Source organism: Petaurus breviceps, unplaced genomic scaffold, assembly GCF_028583685.1.
Source record: "Petaurus breviceps papuanus isolate PSGF00001 unplaced genomic scaffold, PetGlider_PUasm1.0 77, whole genome shotgun sequence".
Lineage (NCBI taxonomy): Eukaryota > Metazoa > Chordata > Mammalia > Diprotodontia > Petauridae > Petaurus > Petaurus breviceps.
In genome coordinates, this window is record NW_027186492.1 from 3,651,230 (window position 1) to 3,667,720 (window position 16,491).

General features: G+C 44.4%; 1 long non-coding RNA gene across 2 annotated transcripts in view; it reads right to left on the reverse strand.

Annotated features, from left to right (window-relative positions):
* LOC138175300 (uncharacterized) overlaps positions 1-6,702 on the reverse strand; it is a 9,567-nt gene extending 2,865 nt beyond the window's left edge. The window contains exons 1-4 of one of the 2 annotated variants that reach the window (XR_011171965.1): positions 6,176-6,702; positions 3,418-3,511; positions 3,150-3,264; positions 1,626-1,716 (exon numbers count right to left, since the gene is read on the reverse strand). This is a non-coding gene — a long non-coding RNA (uncharacterized lncRNA). The remainder of the gene's footprint in view (positions 1-1,625; positions 1,717-3,149; positions 3,265-3,417; positions 3,512-6,175) is intronic. The other variant, XR_011171966.1, reaches the window with a different exon arrangement.
* Positions 6,703-16,491: the final 9,789 nt, after the last annotated feature.

The window sequence follows — 16,491 nt, forward strand, 5'->3', positions numbered from 1 at the left end:
TCTCTCTCTCTCTCTCTCTCTCTCTCTCTCTCTCTCTCTCTCCCCTCCATCAGTAGCTTGTTTAAATTTTTCTTGTGTGACTTGTTATAAGTACAAAATTCATCTTCTCATTTTTATGTTTTCACCAATTTTGTATGAATTTTTATCTTTGCTCTAACAAGTTGATGGTCTGATTACATAGATCTGATTTGGAAATGACTACCGAATAAGTGACCAGTAGTTTACTATTAAAATATAGTCAACTTGATTTTTGTGACATTATTTGCTGCTCATGTCCTCGTCCAGTACTTCTTGACTGCCTTCTTGAAGAAAGCATTTATTCAGCATCTGTTAAACATTATGTAGAAAGTTAAGTCAAGTGCAGTCAAAAGCATTTAATAACTGCTACAAGGCACTGTGTATCTTTGGGAATGCAAATACAAGTAGAAAGAAAGACAGTCCCTGCCCTCAAGGAGCTGACAGTCTAGTGGAGGAAGATAAGCCATAAAAACAAGCTAAAAGGATGATGGTGGTAGAGAAACTCTGGTGAGTTTCTAGAGAAATGAAAGACCCTATGGTAAGCACTGAGGATGATGCTGAGAAGGGAAAAACATTTCCTGCTGTCAAGAGACTTACATTCTTTTTTTTAAAAAAATGTCTATTTTTTAAACTGTCTTTTTATTTTATTTTTGGGGTCTTTTTGGAGGGTGGAAGGCAGGGCAATTGGGGTTACACATCTAGTAAGTGTTAAGTGTCTGAGGCTGGATTTGAACTCAGGTCCTCCTGACTCCAGGGACGGTGCTCTATTCACTGTGCCACCTAGTTGCCCCTGAGGCTTACATTCTAATGGAGGAATCTGCAGATAATTAGGTATATGCAAGACATATGCAGAGTATATGGAAGGCAATCTGAAAAGGAAAGGCACCTGGGGAAAACTAGGAAAGTCCCCCCTGATGCAGAAGGTGGGAGTTGAGCTGAGTCTTGAAGGAAGCCAAGGAGGTAGATGTGAGGGTGCAAAGCATCCCAAGGATGGGGGACAGCCAGGGCAGAAGGCAGTACAGAGTCAGGAAGTGGAGTGTTGTTTGAGGAACTGGAAGTAGATCAATGTTGCTGGATCATAGAGTTCATAGGGTTGAAAAAAGATCAGGAAGATCAAGGTAGGAAGGGGTCAGCTTGTGAAGAGCTGCCAAATAAAGGCATTAATTTTATCCTAGAGTTAATAGGGAGCCAGTGGAATTTATCAGTTGGGGGTGGGAAGAATGACAATGGTCAGATTTTTTTTTTGCATTTTTTTTGGAAGGGCAATTGGGGTTAAGTGACTTGCCCAAGGTCACATGGCTAGTTTTTGTGTTGAGTCTGAGATCAGATTTGAACTCAGGTCCTACTGACTCCAGGGCTGGTGCTCTATTCACTGCACCACCTAGCCACTCCCGTGGTCAGATTTTTGCTTTAGAAAAATCACCTTGTGGGCTGCTAAGTGGTGCAGTGAATAGAGTGGCGGCCCTGGACTCAGGAAGATCTGAGTTCAGATCCAGTCTCAGACACTTAACACAAAACTAGCCATGTGACCTTGGGCAAGTCACTTAACCCCAATTGCCCTACTTTCCCCTCTCCAAAAAAAAAAAAGAAGAAAAAAGAAAAATCACCTTGGCAGCTGAGTGGAAGATGGAGTTGGAGATAACAAATTTTGTTTTGGAGATGTCAAGTTGAAGATGTCTATGAGACATTCAGCTCAGCCTGTCAGAAAGGCAGTGGGTGATGCATTATTATAACTTAGGATAGAGGTAAGGGCTGGATGTTTAGATCTGGAATCCTTTTCAGAGAGATGTCATTGAATTCATGATATGTCCCTATGAGGCTTCTGTGTAGTCTAAAGCCCTTGGAATCCTTTTTTTTCTTTCTTCTTAATCTCAAACAATTTTTTCTACCATATTTCCCCAATTCTACCCTATTCTTACCATTACATTGGAATTGTTGAGTATTAATGTCAATATAAATTGGAGTTATTTGTAAAATTTCTTTACCTTCTCATCTTCTACAACAGGTATCAATGAATAAGCTGAAATTATTTTCCTGGTGGTCTGTCTGAAAATATTTATCCACATGTCCCATAGAACAATGTTTCTTCTTGCCTTTGGGCAGTTGATAAAACCAACTCTTTTACTGGTCTTTCCAAGGAGAACTAGTGAGCTGCCCTTTCATTTAGCTGAAGCTTCCTTGTATCTTTTGGTTTCATTTATAATGAGAATGTTAACACTGATAGGATTCTGTTTCTTTAGTGGGATTTCAACTTGTTGGGCATTGAACAAAGATTTCACATTTAGAGTACCAATACTGCAAACGTTTAGAAATGGTCTAAGAACTAAATGATTCTTAGTTCCTTCTACCCACTTTTTTTACTCTGCTATGACTAGACTAAGGGCCAGCCTGGGAAGCTAAGCAAAGGGACCAGGGCTCCCAGAGTCTGTGTGGACTCTGATCGGCCAAGGCTCACTTTCTCCTATTTGCCTGAAAAGTTGGGCATCACGTCCTGTATCATACATGTGATGAGACCTCAAGCAGTCTGTTTTTGCCATCTCCTTCATTCAAAAAGAGTAGTCATATAGCTTGAGGGGCGGAGAGAGGACAACTGAGCCTCAGATATTCCATCCCCCTCCCTCCTACCACCAATAGTTGTAATCTGCTTGGGAAAATCTTTTTTTTCCTCTTTTTTTTCCACACAGGAAAAAATATTAGTTGTCCTGATAACAAGGAAAACAAAATCCAGTTCAGGGCATCAGAGACTTCCTGAGGTGGAAAACAATGTCCAGAGAGGGAGGCTGAGAAGTCTTCAGCCTGGGAGAGCTGTGGACAGAGCTCAAAGAGGAGACTCATCCTATCCGGCTGGACTGAGAGAAGTGGGGGAGGGTAGAGGGATGACAGATCGAGGAACTTGGAGGGAAAAAGCCCTTCCCCCTCCCCCCCAAACCTTGAAGTCTGGCCTGGTTTGTTGAACTACATCCGGGAAATGATTCAGGACTGGAACACATCCCCCTGTCCCTGTGTCCAGCCTTCCTCCTCAGGTGCCTGAAGGACCGATCCTCCCTTGGGCCAGGTTGATAGGATGGGACAAAATCCAATTGTAGAATGTTCCAAAGTTCTTAAAATAGCTTGATAAGAATAGCTCTCACCTTTCTATATCCCTTGATATAGGATAACAGGATTTCAAAGGAGAAGAACACAAGCATCTTGAGGTCAAGAGCTATTTTCTTTTTTGTCTTCAATTTTCAGAAGCTAGAACAGAAACTGACACATAGTAGGAGCTTAATGAAACCTTGTTGAAGTCTACTGTCAAATTCAGAGCCAGAGGGGACTTTAGAAGTCATTTAGTCTAACCTCCTTATTTTACAAGGGAACCAACTGACACCCCAAAAGGTGAAATTCCTTGTTTGAACTTACCCATGTAACAAGTGGTAGACCCCAGATCTTCTGACTCCAAATCTCATTAAATCTCTATCTTTACCAATGCAATATTTTTTGATGCTTACCAATGCTATAAAAAAAAGTCATAGAATCACAGACTTAGATGTAGAACAAACCTTTGTCACCTGAATTCAAATCTTTCCTTAGATACTTACTAGATGTGTGACCCTGGTCAAGTGACTTAACCTCTCTGAGCCTCAGTTCCCTCATCTATAAAATGGGGATAATAATTGTGCCTACCTCCCATGGTGGTTGTGATGATCAAATGAGATATATTATCTTTGAGGAAACTGAGGCCAGGAAGATTCAGTGATTTGCCTAAGGTCATGAGGTATAAGTGGCAGAGCCAGAATTTGAACCCAGGTCCTCTGACACCAAAGCCAGTGTTATAAGTATTATTATTCCTTTTTACAGATGAGGAAACTGAGGCACATAGAGGTAAAGTGACTTGCCCCCTCCACTGGGGTATAGACCCCTTTGAGTCTCTCTCTCTCTCTCTCTCTCTCTCTCTCTCTCATATATGAGAGAGAGAAAGAGACCCCTTTGAGTCTAATTACACTAAATAATTTTCTTTTTTCCTACTTAATAGTATTTTTTTCAATTACATGTAAAGATAGTTCTCAACATTCATTTTTGTAAGATTTTGAGTTCCAAATTTTTTCTCCCTCCTTCTCTCCCTTCTCCCTTCCCCAAGATAACAAACAATCTGATATAGGCTATACATGTACAATAATATTCAACATATTTCCACATATCCTAAATATTTTCTCCTCTAGCATAAAGGAGGTACTCATCACTAAATGACTGGCCCCAATGTGATGATTGTTTTGGCCCCAATAACTCATGGGACTCTAACACTTAGGTGTGGAGAGGTTGTAATCTGTAGGAATACCCACATTGATGCAATCACAAATCTTCTGAAAGAATGAAGGCATGAGGAAGGAATTTACAGATGCAAACCATATATAGACAAAGTAAATTAAGGGTTCTTGGTCTTTGTGTCAACTTGTCAGTTTCTGCTTTGCCATGAGAACCAAGCTGGTTGTTGAAGGACAAGAGGAGAAAAATGAGGTGGAAGTCCAAGTGGACTGACCATGATAGCCACAGAAACCACAGGGACAGAAATGTGGGATAGCAGATCCCTGGTCACCCCTGGCCAAAGCTTCCTAGATGTCACCCCACACCAAACTATCCTAGAACTCCCACCTGATCTAGACCTCTTACCTATCCCGTTTGACAGAGGACGTCATTCAAACTCTCCCTGACAAAGGACATTCTATCTTTTAATAGAAGATCGACTGAACTGAGACCAATTTACCTACTGTCATGTGCCATGGACCCCTCTTGACATCCTGGATAGACTGTATTCTGAGAACACTATGTATCTATAAAATGATCTTTCCTTTTTAGGTTAAAAAAAAATTAACTGGTCTCTTCCAATTTCTACCTGTGTGACCCTGGATAATAAAAAAAAAAACCAACCAACTCACGTTTATCTAACACTATAAAGTTTGCAAATTGATGGACCTCACAACAACCCTCTGGGGAGATAGGGATTAAACCTGTGGTTTCATTGAAAGTGGGAACTCCCAGATAAAGAAACTCTTCTCTACTGATGTGGTTTTCAATTTTGCTACATCTTTATAATCTTTAGAGAATTGACTGGGGTATTTAGAAGGGTTACACAGCCAGCATGTGTCAGTAGCATGATTGGAAACCTAGGTCTTCTTGATTCCCAGGGAAACTCACTATTCGACACTTCATGTTGCCTCTTAGCATGAGGAGGAGGGAGTATGATTATAGCCATTTTATAAATAAGGAGACTGAGGCACAAAGAGATGAACTGATCTGTACAGTTAGAAGCAGGATTCAAACCTCAATCTTTCTGACAATAAACCCAGAACTTCAGTCACTCCATGACTAAGATTAGACCAGGAAAAGATGAAAGAAATTCACCTCCCAGGGCTGAAAAAAAATTTTTTTTGTTGGTTTCGTTTGGTTTTCAGCCTGATTTAGGAGCAAGGTACTTTTATTTTTGAACCCCTGGCCCCCCCCCCTTTCAGCTTCAGATCAAAATCGCTCCCTTCAAATCCACCTGAACTCTGAGTCAGCATCCCCTGGATTTTGCCCACAGAAATTCCCTTACCCTTTTCCCCCCTGTTCTTCAAGCAAAATGCCCTATCCAGCTCAGTTTCCTCATCTGTAAAATTTTTCCTGGTGGTGGTGGTGGTGGTGGTGGTGGTGGTGGTGGTGATTGGTATATGGACCAGAGTGGATAGGGGGAGCAGGGTTGGACTAGGCAGTCTCTGAGGTTCTCTTCATCCTGCGATCCTCCCAATGAAGCCAACAATCTCAAGTCTCTTGTGTTGTCCCCAGCACTCTCTCTTCTCACCTCTGGAGTTACACCTCCAGGTTCTTTTCTTCCCACCCAAAATCCCTTCTTTCTCACCCTTCCAGGATCTTTGATATTCCTTACTTTCAGACATTGTCCACATGTTGTTTTTTTCTCTCTCTGTATCTCCAATATTACAGTAAGGGCTTAAGAAATACTGAATTAAACTGAGTCCATATGTGTTTAAAAAAAAAGGCTTCGACTTGGTTTGTTTTTACTATTACCCTTTGAAACTACAAAGGTAAATAAAATTTTTAAAGAAGAATGAACAATGGGAGAGTGTATTCATCTGTGATTCCCTCAAACCCAAAGTATAATGGTTAAAGAAAACCAGATTCCTACCTGTGTATGACTGGACAAGTCACTTAATCCCCTCTCCAGGCTTCAGTTTCCTCATCTGTATAATGAAATTGGACTAGATCATCTCCAGATTCTTGCCGGTTCTAAATCTATGATCCTAATGATTCTGTGACCCCATACCATATCACCAGCAATGTTCTTGATAGTTTCTTTAAGTCTGGCTCCAGGGGCATAAGCCAGGAGTTAGGCACCCAGGTCAAGTGTCTTCTCCCAAGCCTGGCAGCTTCTACCACAGAGCTTCACATCTTGCTTTGTTACTAAATTTGAACACTAATGTCTTAAGTGCCCAGCAGAGTTCCTGGTACAACACAGGCACTTAATGTTGTTGATTGATGAAGTCAGTTACGGCATATGCCATACTGCCAACAACACACTGTCAAGAAAGGAAGCAAGAACAAGATCTGCCATAGCTAAGGATGCCAAGGGGCTGACTCCAGGGAAACCAAGGGAAAGTGGGGGGGGGGGCCGCTGGAGAATCCTGTAGAGAAGAGGGAAGGGAAGGCAGAGGATAGACTAGGCCACAGCTGACTGGACGAGGAAATGTATTTTAGGAATCGCACCTGCCAGAGTTCATGCTAAATCTCCCCCACCCTCCCTGGCACCAACCATTCCCTGCTAGACTTTTTTTAGTGTGCATTGTTACGTTCCCAGGGCTGGGTCAAAGAGCAAGGCACAATCACACAATATCCTCACCCTCTACCACAAGAAGCACTGGTTTACAGTGAGGAATCAGGACTGGGTCCAGGACCATGAATCTGCTAGGTAAACCTAGGTCAAAGACTGCTGGGCACCTATAGTCCTCCAAAGGGCTAGTCTGGGTCATTCAGAGTCGCTGTGGATGGATGAGTATGGAGCTGAGAGTCAACACACACACAGGCCAGTCTTTTCCCTTCTTTGAGACTCAGTTTCTCTCTCCATTAAAATGGAATCTTCGGAGTTCAGAGCCCATGCTCTGCCCTGAAAACTCTTCCCAGGCTACTCCAATCTAGACTTCTTATTCATTGTTCCTTCCCCAATGGTTCATTTTCCCCTCTGGAGGATGGAGGCCTTCACTCAGCTAGAAAGCAGGGTCCATGCTAGAAAACCTGCTTCCCTTTGGCCTGGGGTCTAGCTGTGAGGGGCATATAAACCCCAGTTCCTAGCTCCTTGGGGCCTCTGGTTATCATTCTGTTCTATCTCCTTCCCCAGAGATTGGAGCTCAGTCGCCTAGGATGCCTGCTTCTAGACTGGCTCAGTTCCTGACCCTTGTCCTGGGCAATGGCCCCGAAGCCTTGTAAGCCCTGGGGCCCCTGTGTGAATGTGAGCTGGTAGTGGGGGAAGAGCAAAGGGGGGCGTACCAATCCTAGCAGCCTGGATGTGGGTACTAATGGGCCACGCCAGGGGAGGCTGTGTGTTGGGGGGAGGGGGTTGGGGAGGGACTGCCACCACCTGCTTTTCCTTGTTTTGTTTTCAGGGCACTAATTACTGTGCTGAGCCCCTAGCAGCCTAATGAGGCCGTTTGGATTTCCTGTTGTTCAGGCTTCCAGAGACCCTTAAAGGGCCAGCACCACACTAGGAGCATGGCCTAGGCGGGAAGTTGGGCCCACTGAGGTTACGATGGGAGAAGACTTGGGTTGAGTGTCAGGTTAAGAATCAGTTCAGGGGAAAGGAGCTGGGTAGTGGGGTGGCTTTTCAAGTCTTGCACGGGGGAACCAAGCGGGAAGTACTGGTCTGGTAGTTTGCTAACCTGCTTCCTTGCAGCCCTGATGCTCCACAACCCATCTTGCCACCCACCCCCCACCCCCCATGCTTCATGCTCAGAAGTGCCCAATCCGGAAGCCAAAGTTGCAGAATGTTGCAATATAGCCAGGGCAGCTGCGGGGGGGGGGGGTGTCTCTGGGGAAGTGGGGGGGTTGTCTAGGGGCTGGGGAGGAAAGGCTGGTGATGTCATCAGTGCCCGGACTGTGAGAACGACTACAGCTCCAAGCAGGAGGAAACGCCATGACGTCCCCCGGAAAATAAACACTTGTCTGAGTGGGCCTAGTACCCCTTCAGATGGGGGTGCAGGGCAGGGCAGGGTGGGCAAGAGGAAAGGTACTAGGGAGCAGAGTCCTTTTCCTCAGCAGTGCCCAGACCCCAGCCTGGTCCCCCAGGCCTGATCCTTGTAACTGAAGCCAAAACTGGTCCCTTTCTCTACACCTGACCTGAGTCTTGCTTTTCTTGGTCACAATGCACAACCCTTCCATGTGTCTGGGAATGTACCACCTATGGTCCCTTTCCATCATCACAGCTGTCTTGGGCCTCAGTTTCTCCTTTTTGTAATGAGGAGTCAAGCAACTTAGCCTTCCAAAGAGGTATGCTAGAGGATCTTCCTGGGTAAAGGAAGGGAGCTGCTTCAGGCCTGAGCCACCCAAATAAATGCAACACCAGTGGGCCTAAGTTTCCATGATTAGGTCAGACCCTAACAAATAAATAGGTGGAGTGGTTGGTCTAACAGAATGGTGAACTGCCAGCTACTGTATGCATTCTGGGATCTGCCTCCCCTTGCATCTCCTCATCAGATCAGATAGATGCCCCAGTGCCAATCCTCCCCTCCCATTCCCCCTACAAGCCTGACTCCCCTGTCCTGGAACCTCTGCATCTAAGGCAGCCCTCCTGGTTCCGGGGAGACCCTGGGTTAGCAGGAGGCTGATAACGGAGCACCCTCCCCCACCCCCTTGGCTGTGGGTGACGACATTGTTGTCCTTATGACAGGGCCTTCCTCCTAGTGTTCCGGCTCCTGTTAAATGGTGGGAATTGAGCTCTGACTTGGGCCCCGCCAGACAAGTGAGAGCTAGCTGTTCCCGCAGCCAGCTCAGAATGGACGGAATCCCCATTGTGTGCGGGCGGCCCCGCCATGCTCGGCCCCTTGCCTGCCCGGCCCGGACATGCCAACAAATAGCTCATTGAGCTGAGGGGAGGGAAGGGGGGGGGTAGAACAACAATGCCCCAACCCAGCCGGGCAGCCAGTAGGCCATGAGCTCAGCAGGGAGGAGGGGAGAAGGGAGAGAGAGTGAGCTGTCATGGAAGTCAAGAGAACTATGACCTCAGTTTTGGGAGGGGCAGGTGGGGGCAGGCGGAAGAGCTACATTGACCTGAACTTGGCCCTTCTGGGTGATGCTGAGGGAGGCACCAAGAGATCTCTGGGACATTTCTCTCTCTCTCTGCCCGTGCCCCTCCCCTGGACCAGCTGGGTTGTCCAAGCATTCTTCCTATGTCGAGGTTGTCCCCACCTAGCGACACCTTGTTGGGCTAGATCAGGGTTGGCTGCCAGTCTCTGGACCGAGTCAGAGCTAGCTGGAGCCTGGTGCATGAGGCTAGGGAGGGCAGGGCCTAGGGGAAGAGAGCCTTTCTCAAGCCCACATTTCTCTTCTTCATTCATTCTATCACAACATGGCATAATTGTCTTATTCTTTTAGGAATCAGTCTTGTACAGCCCTGTATATGGGTACTAATGGGCCACACCAGGGAAGACTGTGTACTGGGGGGCATCATCAGACTCAGGCCCAAGGGGGCAATCAGAGAGAAGAAGAATTAGAAATCAGGAGACCTGGATTCTGGTTCTAATCCTAGTTTGGCCACTAATTAGCTATGTGTCCTCCCTGGACCTCAGTTTCCTCATCTGTAAAATGTGGGATTTGGAGGAAATGACTTTTAAGATCCTTTCCAACTCTAAATCTATGACTTCATCTCTCTGGTGCTCAGTCTACTCCTCTATACAAAGGAGGTGACCGGAATATAACTAGGGTATAAAACAAATTGGAACCTTATACAGTGTGTCCCAAAAGGCTTCATTCCATTTTCAGCTTTAAAGTTTAAAATTACGAAGGTTTTTGAGATCCCCTCTGTATAGTTATAGTGATCAATCTTAGCTCCAGAAAATGTACCTCTCTATGGGTGTGGAATATGGGTGGGTGGGTGTGTGTGTGTGTGTGTGGAGAGAGAGAGGAGGAAGAGGAGGAGGAGGAGAAGAAGAAGAAAGAAGAAGAAGGAGGAAGAAGAGGGAAGGAGAACTGTGTGTTCCTTAAGTATAAAATAGGTATAATAATTAATATCTATTGCACAGCTAGGTGGTGCAATGAATAGAGTGCAAGGCCTGGAGTCAGGAAGACCTGAATTCACACACCCACACCCACACATACACACACACACAAACTAGCCATGTAACCTTGGGCAAGTTACTTAACCCCAATTGCCCTTCAAAAGGCAAAAAACAAAAAAAACCAAATGAGGTCATGAAGAGTTGGACACAACTGAAATGATTGAACAACAAAAGCATTTACCTTCCCTAGTTGTGAAGATTAAATGACATAATGTTTGTCAAAAGCTTTGAAAACCTTAAAAAAAATCAGATCGCAGATCAGTCTCCTTTGGCAACAACCCAAGCCCAGGTCTGCCACCTAGGACTGGACCAGAACTTGGGCAGCATAAGCATGTGAAAGTGGGAAGGTCACAACAGGATAAGCATGAAGGATTCGGCTACTGTCCTGGGCTGCTGTTGTCTGGCTCCCAAGCCCCGGGCTCTGGGAGAAGGGGAAGGAGGAAAGGTGATTCAAGCTGTCAGAAAATACCCCTCTCTTGCTCCAAGCCAGCCTCACGGAGGCACAGACTGCAAAGAGTGGAGAGGCCCTGGGGAAGCCCTCTGCTATTCTTGACTATGCACATGGTCCACAGAGCCATAGCAAGCTGTCAGGGAAATGGAGGGAGGGGCAGGATAAAGTGATGGGGGACTTGACTGCAGAGATTCCAGAAGTCCCTGCCCTAGAGATTCTCTGGGAATTGACATCCATCATATATCACAGAGATAGGATACAAACATGAAGATTACACTCGTGAACATAAACAAGTGCCCTTAAAGAATGCTGACTTCAGAATCAGAGGTTCCAAGTTCAAATCTCAGCTCAGCACCTCTGTGCCTTAGGGAAAATCACTTTATCTCTCTGGCCCTCAGTTCTTCATGTGTAAAATAAGGGAGTGGGACTAGATGGACCTCAGAGATCTTTTCTAGGGCTAAATGAGATCTTCTGTGACACCACTCCCACTCAAACCCAGAAATATGCCTTCCTGAGTCTAGCCTCTCCTTCCTCCCATCCATCTTGCATACCACTGCTGGCTAGTTTTCCTAAAACAGAAGCAGGGGAGGCAAATATGATCTCAGGCAAGGCAACAATAAAAATAGACATAGTTAAGAGAGATAAGCAAGGAAACTACATTATGCTTAAAGGCACCATAGATAATGAAACAATGGCAATACTAAATATATAAAAATATATGTATGTGTGTATATGTGTGCATGTGTGTACATGTATATGTGTGTATACACATATGTATATGTATATATACACATACACTGAATGGCATATCAATCAAATTCTCAAAGGAAAATATAATTGGAAAAGGTTGATTTTATTAGCAACTATCCTATCTTGTCATGCTCTCATTTCCCATCATGCTCTCTTTGCTCCCTCCCTTACTCAAGAAGCTACAATGGCTCCCTTTAACCAAATCCAAACTCCTCTGCCTAGCATCAAAGTCCTTCATAATTTGGACCCATTCTGTCTGTCCAACATTATTTTTTCATGATTCATGAGTGCAAATAGCCATTGTTTCTGTTTTAGCCAGAAACTCTGAGGGTCTTCCCTTCCCACATTGATTCTTTTGTGAAGGCAAAATAGGCCATCTTTTGGCTCAATTCTTACAAAGCCTTTAATCACAGAATGGCATTGCTTCAGACAAACTGAGACCTGGGAAAGACCTTAGCTTCAAAATTTGAGGTCTCCCACAGCATCCCGGGTTATCACCAATCATCTTGACCTATGCCTTGCCATTAGACTCTGATGACTATGGAGGAGAGAGTGAAGCTGATGACTTTGCACACCTTTGCCTTATTTAAATTCAATTCACTTTCAAGTCAAGACATCCTCTCTAAGAATGAAGGACGGACAACAAGTAAGAATGATTCCCTATTACATATCCTCTGTTCCAGCTAGGCCTGTCTCTTCATCATCCCAAATATATGCCACATACATTTTTGCTTCCTATCCTTTGCTCATAATTTCTCTCAACCTTTGACCAGGCATACCCTCCCATCTCCTCTCTACTTATTTCAGCCATAGTAATCCTTCAAGGCCCAGCTTCAGCCCTACTTTTTCCAAACCTTCTCTGGCAATTATGAACTACATGGATCCCTCCCTTCTCAGAAATACTAGTGCACTTGACAGTCTTGTAGCACACAGTTTAGTACTTAATTGTTCTCTGGTTTCATCATGTCTTATCTCCCTAACTAGAGTATAAGCTGATCGAGGGTAGGACCCACAACCAATTTCTTTTTATCCCCTTACAATGCCAGACATACAAGCAGATTTTCAGTCAGTAATTCTTGGTTGACAGATTGGAATACTCTGTTTGCCACATTTGTACAAACACATTGCACATTAATGAAATGTTTTTAAGACATCTAGAGGCATTAAGGTGACCCAGTGGATAGATCTCTGGGCCTGGAGTGAGGAAATTGTTTTGTTGTTTAGTCATTTCAGTCCTGTTGACTCTTCTTTCGCCATTTTGAGTTTTCTAGGCAAAGATACTGGAGTGGTTTGCCATTTCCTTTTCCAGGCCATTTATTTTACAGATGAGGCAATCAGGGTTGAATGACTTACCTAGAGTTACAGTTACTAAGTTTCTGAGGTTAGATTTGAACTCAGGAAGATGAGTCTTCCTGACTTTTGCTCCAGCCACTGGATTCCAAATCCAGCCTCAGGCACTAACTAGCTATGTGACTGGGGGGCAAGTCACTTAACCTCTGTTTGCCTCAGTCACCTCATCTGTAAAATGAGGATAATAGCAGCACCTACCTCCCTGGATTATTGTAAGGATTATTTGTAAAACACTTGTTACAGTGCTTGGCACAAGCTTTAACAGATGCATATATTCTTCCTTCCTTCTTTTCCTTCATTCCTTCCTTCTCTGCTCCTTTCCTCCCTTTTTCTTTCCCTCCCTCCCTTCCTTCTTCTCTCCCACATCTAATCTACCTTTCTCTCTCTTTCTCTCTTGCTTTTTGGAGGGGGAAAGGCAGGGAAATTGGGGTTAAGTGACTTGCCCAAGGTTATAGGGTTAGTAAGTGCTAAGTATCTGAGACCAGATTTGAACTCAGGTTCTCTTGACTCCATGGCCAATGCTCTATTCACTACACCACCTAGCCACCCCTCCCATTTATTAAGGTAAATCCTGTGGTAGCTTGAAGAGTAGGGATGAAGCCAGATCAGGCTCTAGAGTTGAAAGAGGTAAGCAACAAGGAAGTATCCCTACTGATTATGCTAGCATCAGATACAGATTACTTTGGCGTTTTAAGCCCTGCTCAATCTTGCCTTAACCTGTCTTTCCATCCTTGTTATCCCCACTTCATGCCCTCTACAATCTAAACAATCTGGCCTTCTTTTTTCCTTTTTTCCATACAATATACCATTTCCCATTTTTGCACCCATTCACTTCCCAGCCCCGAAGCATTGTCCTCCTTCACCCCCATCTCTTAGGTTCCCTAGTTTCTTTTAAGTTCCATCCACATGAAGAAGTCTTTCCTGCTTTCATCTCCTCCCCTCAACTGCTAGTGTTGCTGCTGTTTTGAAAGCAATCTTGGTTAAGTAACTTGCCCAGGGTCACACAGCTAGTAAGTGTCTGGGGCAGGATTCAAACTCAAATCTTTCTGTCTCTAAGCTGAGTACTCTATCCACTCAGCTATCTATTTTGTACATATTTATATGTCTACACATTGTCTCTTCCTACAGAATGTAGCTCTTTGAGGTTTCATTTGTGTCTTTGTATCCCTAGGATCTGACCTAGTAGTATTGTGCCCAGCACATAGTAGGCATTTAGTAAATTATTATTAATTTATTAATAATTTGGGGTTAGAAAAATCCACTCAATTGAGGCATGAAATACCATCTATTCAAGAAAGTCCTACTTCTGGAGGACAAAAGGGAGCAAAAAATGAGTGGTTATCTCACCCTCTGGATATATGTATTTTAGGGGAACTAAGAGGGTCTTTTCCTTTTTTTTTCCTCTTTTTTTTGGAGGGGGGAGGGCAGGGCAACTTGGATTAAGTGACTTGCCCAAGGTCACATGGCTAGTAAGTGTGTCAAGTGTGTGAGGTCACATTTGAACTCAGGTCCTCCTGACCCCAGGACTGGTGCTCTATTCACTGTGCCACCTAGCTGCCCCTTAAGAGGGTCTTTCTGACATGTTTAGCATTAAGGGCCCAGACTTTAAAGAAGAAGACAATTCAGGCAGGAGACCAAGAGACCAAGGGTCCTTTCTGTCCTTGCTCTAGCAAACAAATGGCTGAGTAGCCCAATATAACCTTATGTACATGGAGGTTTAGGATAGAGGGGCAGGGAGTGGTCAGGATTCAGACTCACTAAATCCTCAAACCCAATGACTTCTAGGCTCAGAGGAGCTCATCTAGAGCCCTAGCCCTAGACTCCTCAAGAGGAACAGTAACATAAAGAAAATGGCATCTGGAGTCAGAAAATATGGATTCAAACCCTGGCTCTAACCAGTTAATAAAGGCACTGTACCTAGTTATGTGACCTTGGATAAGTCACCTAACTCCCCAAGTCTACAAATTAGAAATAAAAATACCTTCCTTGTTGACCTGTTATACAGATGAGATGAGATATTATGCAAAGTACTTGATGAACTGGAAAACACTAGATAGATATTAGCTATTACTATTATTTCTTTATTCTGAAATGTCTTACTTGAAGAAACCCAAGCCCTGTCAATACTCTCATTGACTGCAGCACTAGGGAGGGAATATACTACTCTTCCATAACTTCCTCCTATCCTAGAAGGAAGCTCCTTGGTTCCTGGAGCTCTTTGCTGTCACATATCAAATTGCAAATGAGCTGCTTTGCAAGGGAGAAATCTGCAATCCCTATCACCCAATGGAGTTCAGTTCAGATGAATGGATATGTTACTTAGGATAGACACATTCTATTACAGGAAGTTCTTTCTCATGTCTAACCTAAATCCTTCCTGCCCTCGTTGAAGTCCATTTCCTTCTATTCTGACTTAGGTAGGCAACATCTGGTCATCATCCTCTCCTTATGATAACCCTTCACATACTTGAATACTGTTTTTAAATGTTCTCAATCTCCAGGCAAGCAGGGTACCATCCTCCATTCTTTCAGATTTCTACGTAGGTCTATTTTCCAACATCATCATTTCTGTTGCTTTCCTCTCCACATATCCATCATTGTAGGAGAGCATTGAAATGCCTAGAACTTTCTGGTTTAGAGTAGACATTCTGAGGGAGGTTGGACTGAGACAGACCAGGTTGGAATAAGGAAGGGCTGAATCATTCCTCCACTGGGGAAGGCACCAGTCATACCAGCAAGGGAGGCAGGGACCAGTTATACCAGCAAGGGAGGCAGGGAGTAGGGGAGGTCCCCATTCCTTGTTTCTTGCTTGTTTCAAGCCTGCTAGCCACTGAGATCAGATGTTGGGGGTAGGGAGGATTAGGAGAAGTTAGGGTCTTTGCCTGAGGTCAGGTTCAGGGGTAGGACATTCAACAGCAGAAAAATGAAAGGTGGGGTCAGCTAGGTGGTACAGTGAACAGAGCACTGACCCTGGAGTCAGGAGGACCTGAGTTCAAATCTGGCCTCAGACACTTGACACACTTACTAGCCATGTGACTTTGGGCAGGTCACTTAATCCCAATTGCCCTCCAAAAAGAGAAAAAAAAGAAATAAAGAAAAAAGAAAAATGAAAAGTGGCAGCAGTTTGGGAAGCCTCCCAGATTTGGATGAGAGGATGGAGTGATGGCTAGAACGAGGGACTGAGGGGTTTTAAGCCTAGAGCTGCAGGAAAGGTGGAAAGTAAGAGCTATGATTCAAGTCAGAAGAGCCATGAATGACAAAACATAGAGGAGGGATTAAGGTGAAGGATTCCAGGAAAAGGCCATTAGGAAAACCTGGGGCCCAGTGGAATGTCAGAGAGGAAGGGTCCCAGAGTCTGAATATTAAATTTAAGGACCCTGTGCATGATCTTGAAGAATGGTCACTGGGGCAGCTAGGTGGTGCAATGAGTAGAGCCCTAAAGTAAGGAGGACCTGAGTTAAAATCTGCCCTCAAACACTGACTAGTTGTGTGACCCTGGGAAAGTCACTTAAGCCCAATTGCTGAAAGGAAAGAAGGAAGGAAGAGAAAGAAAGGAAGGAAGGGAGAAAGGAAGGAAGGGAGAAAGAAAGAAAGAAAGAAAGAAAGAAAGAAAGAAAGAAAGAAAGA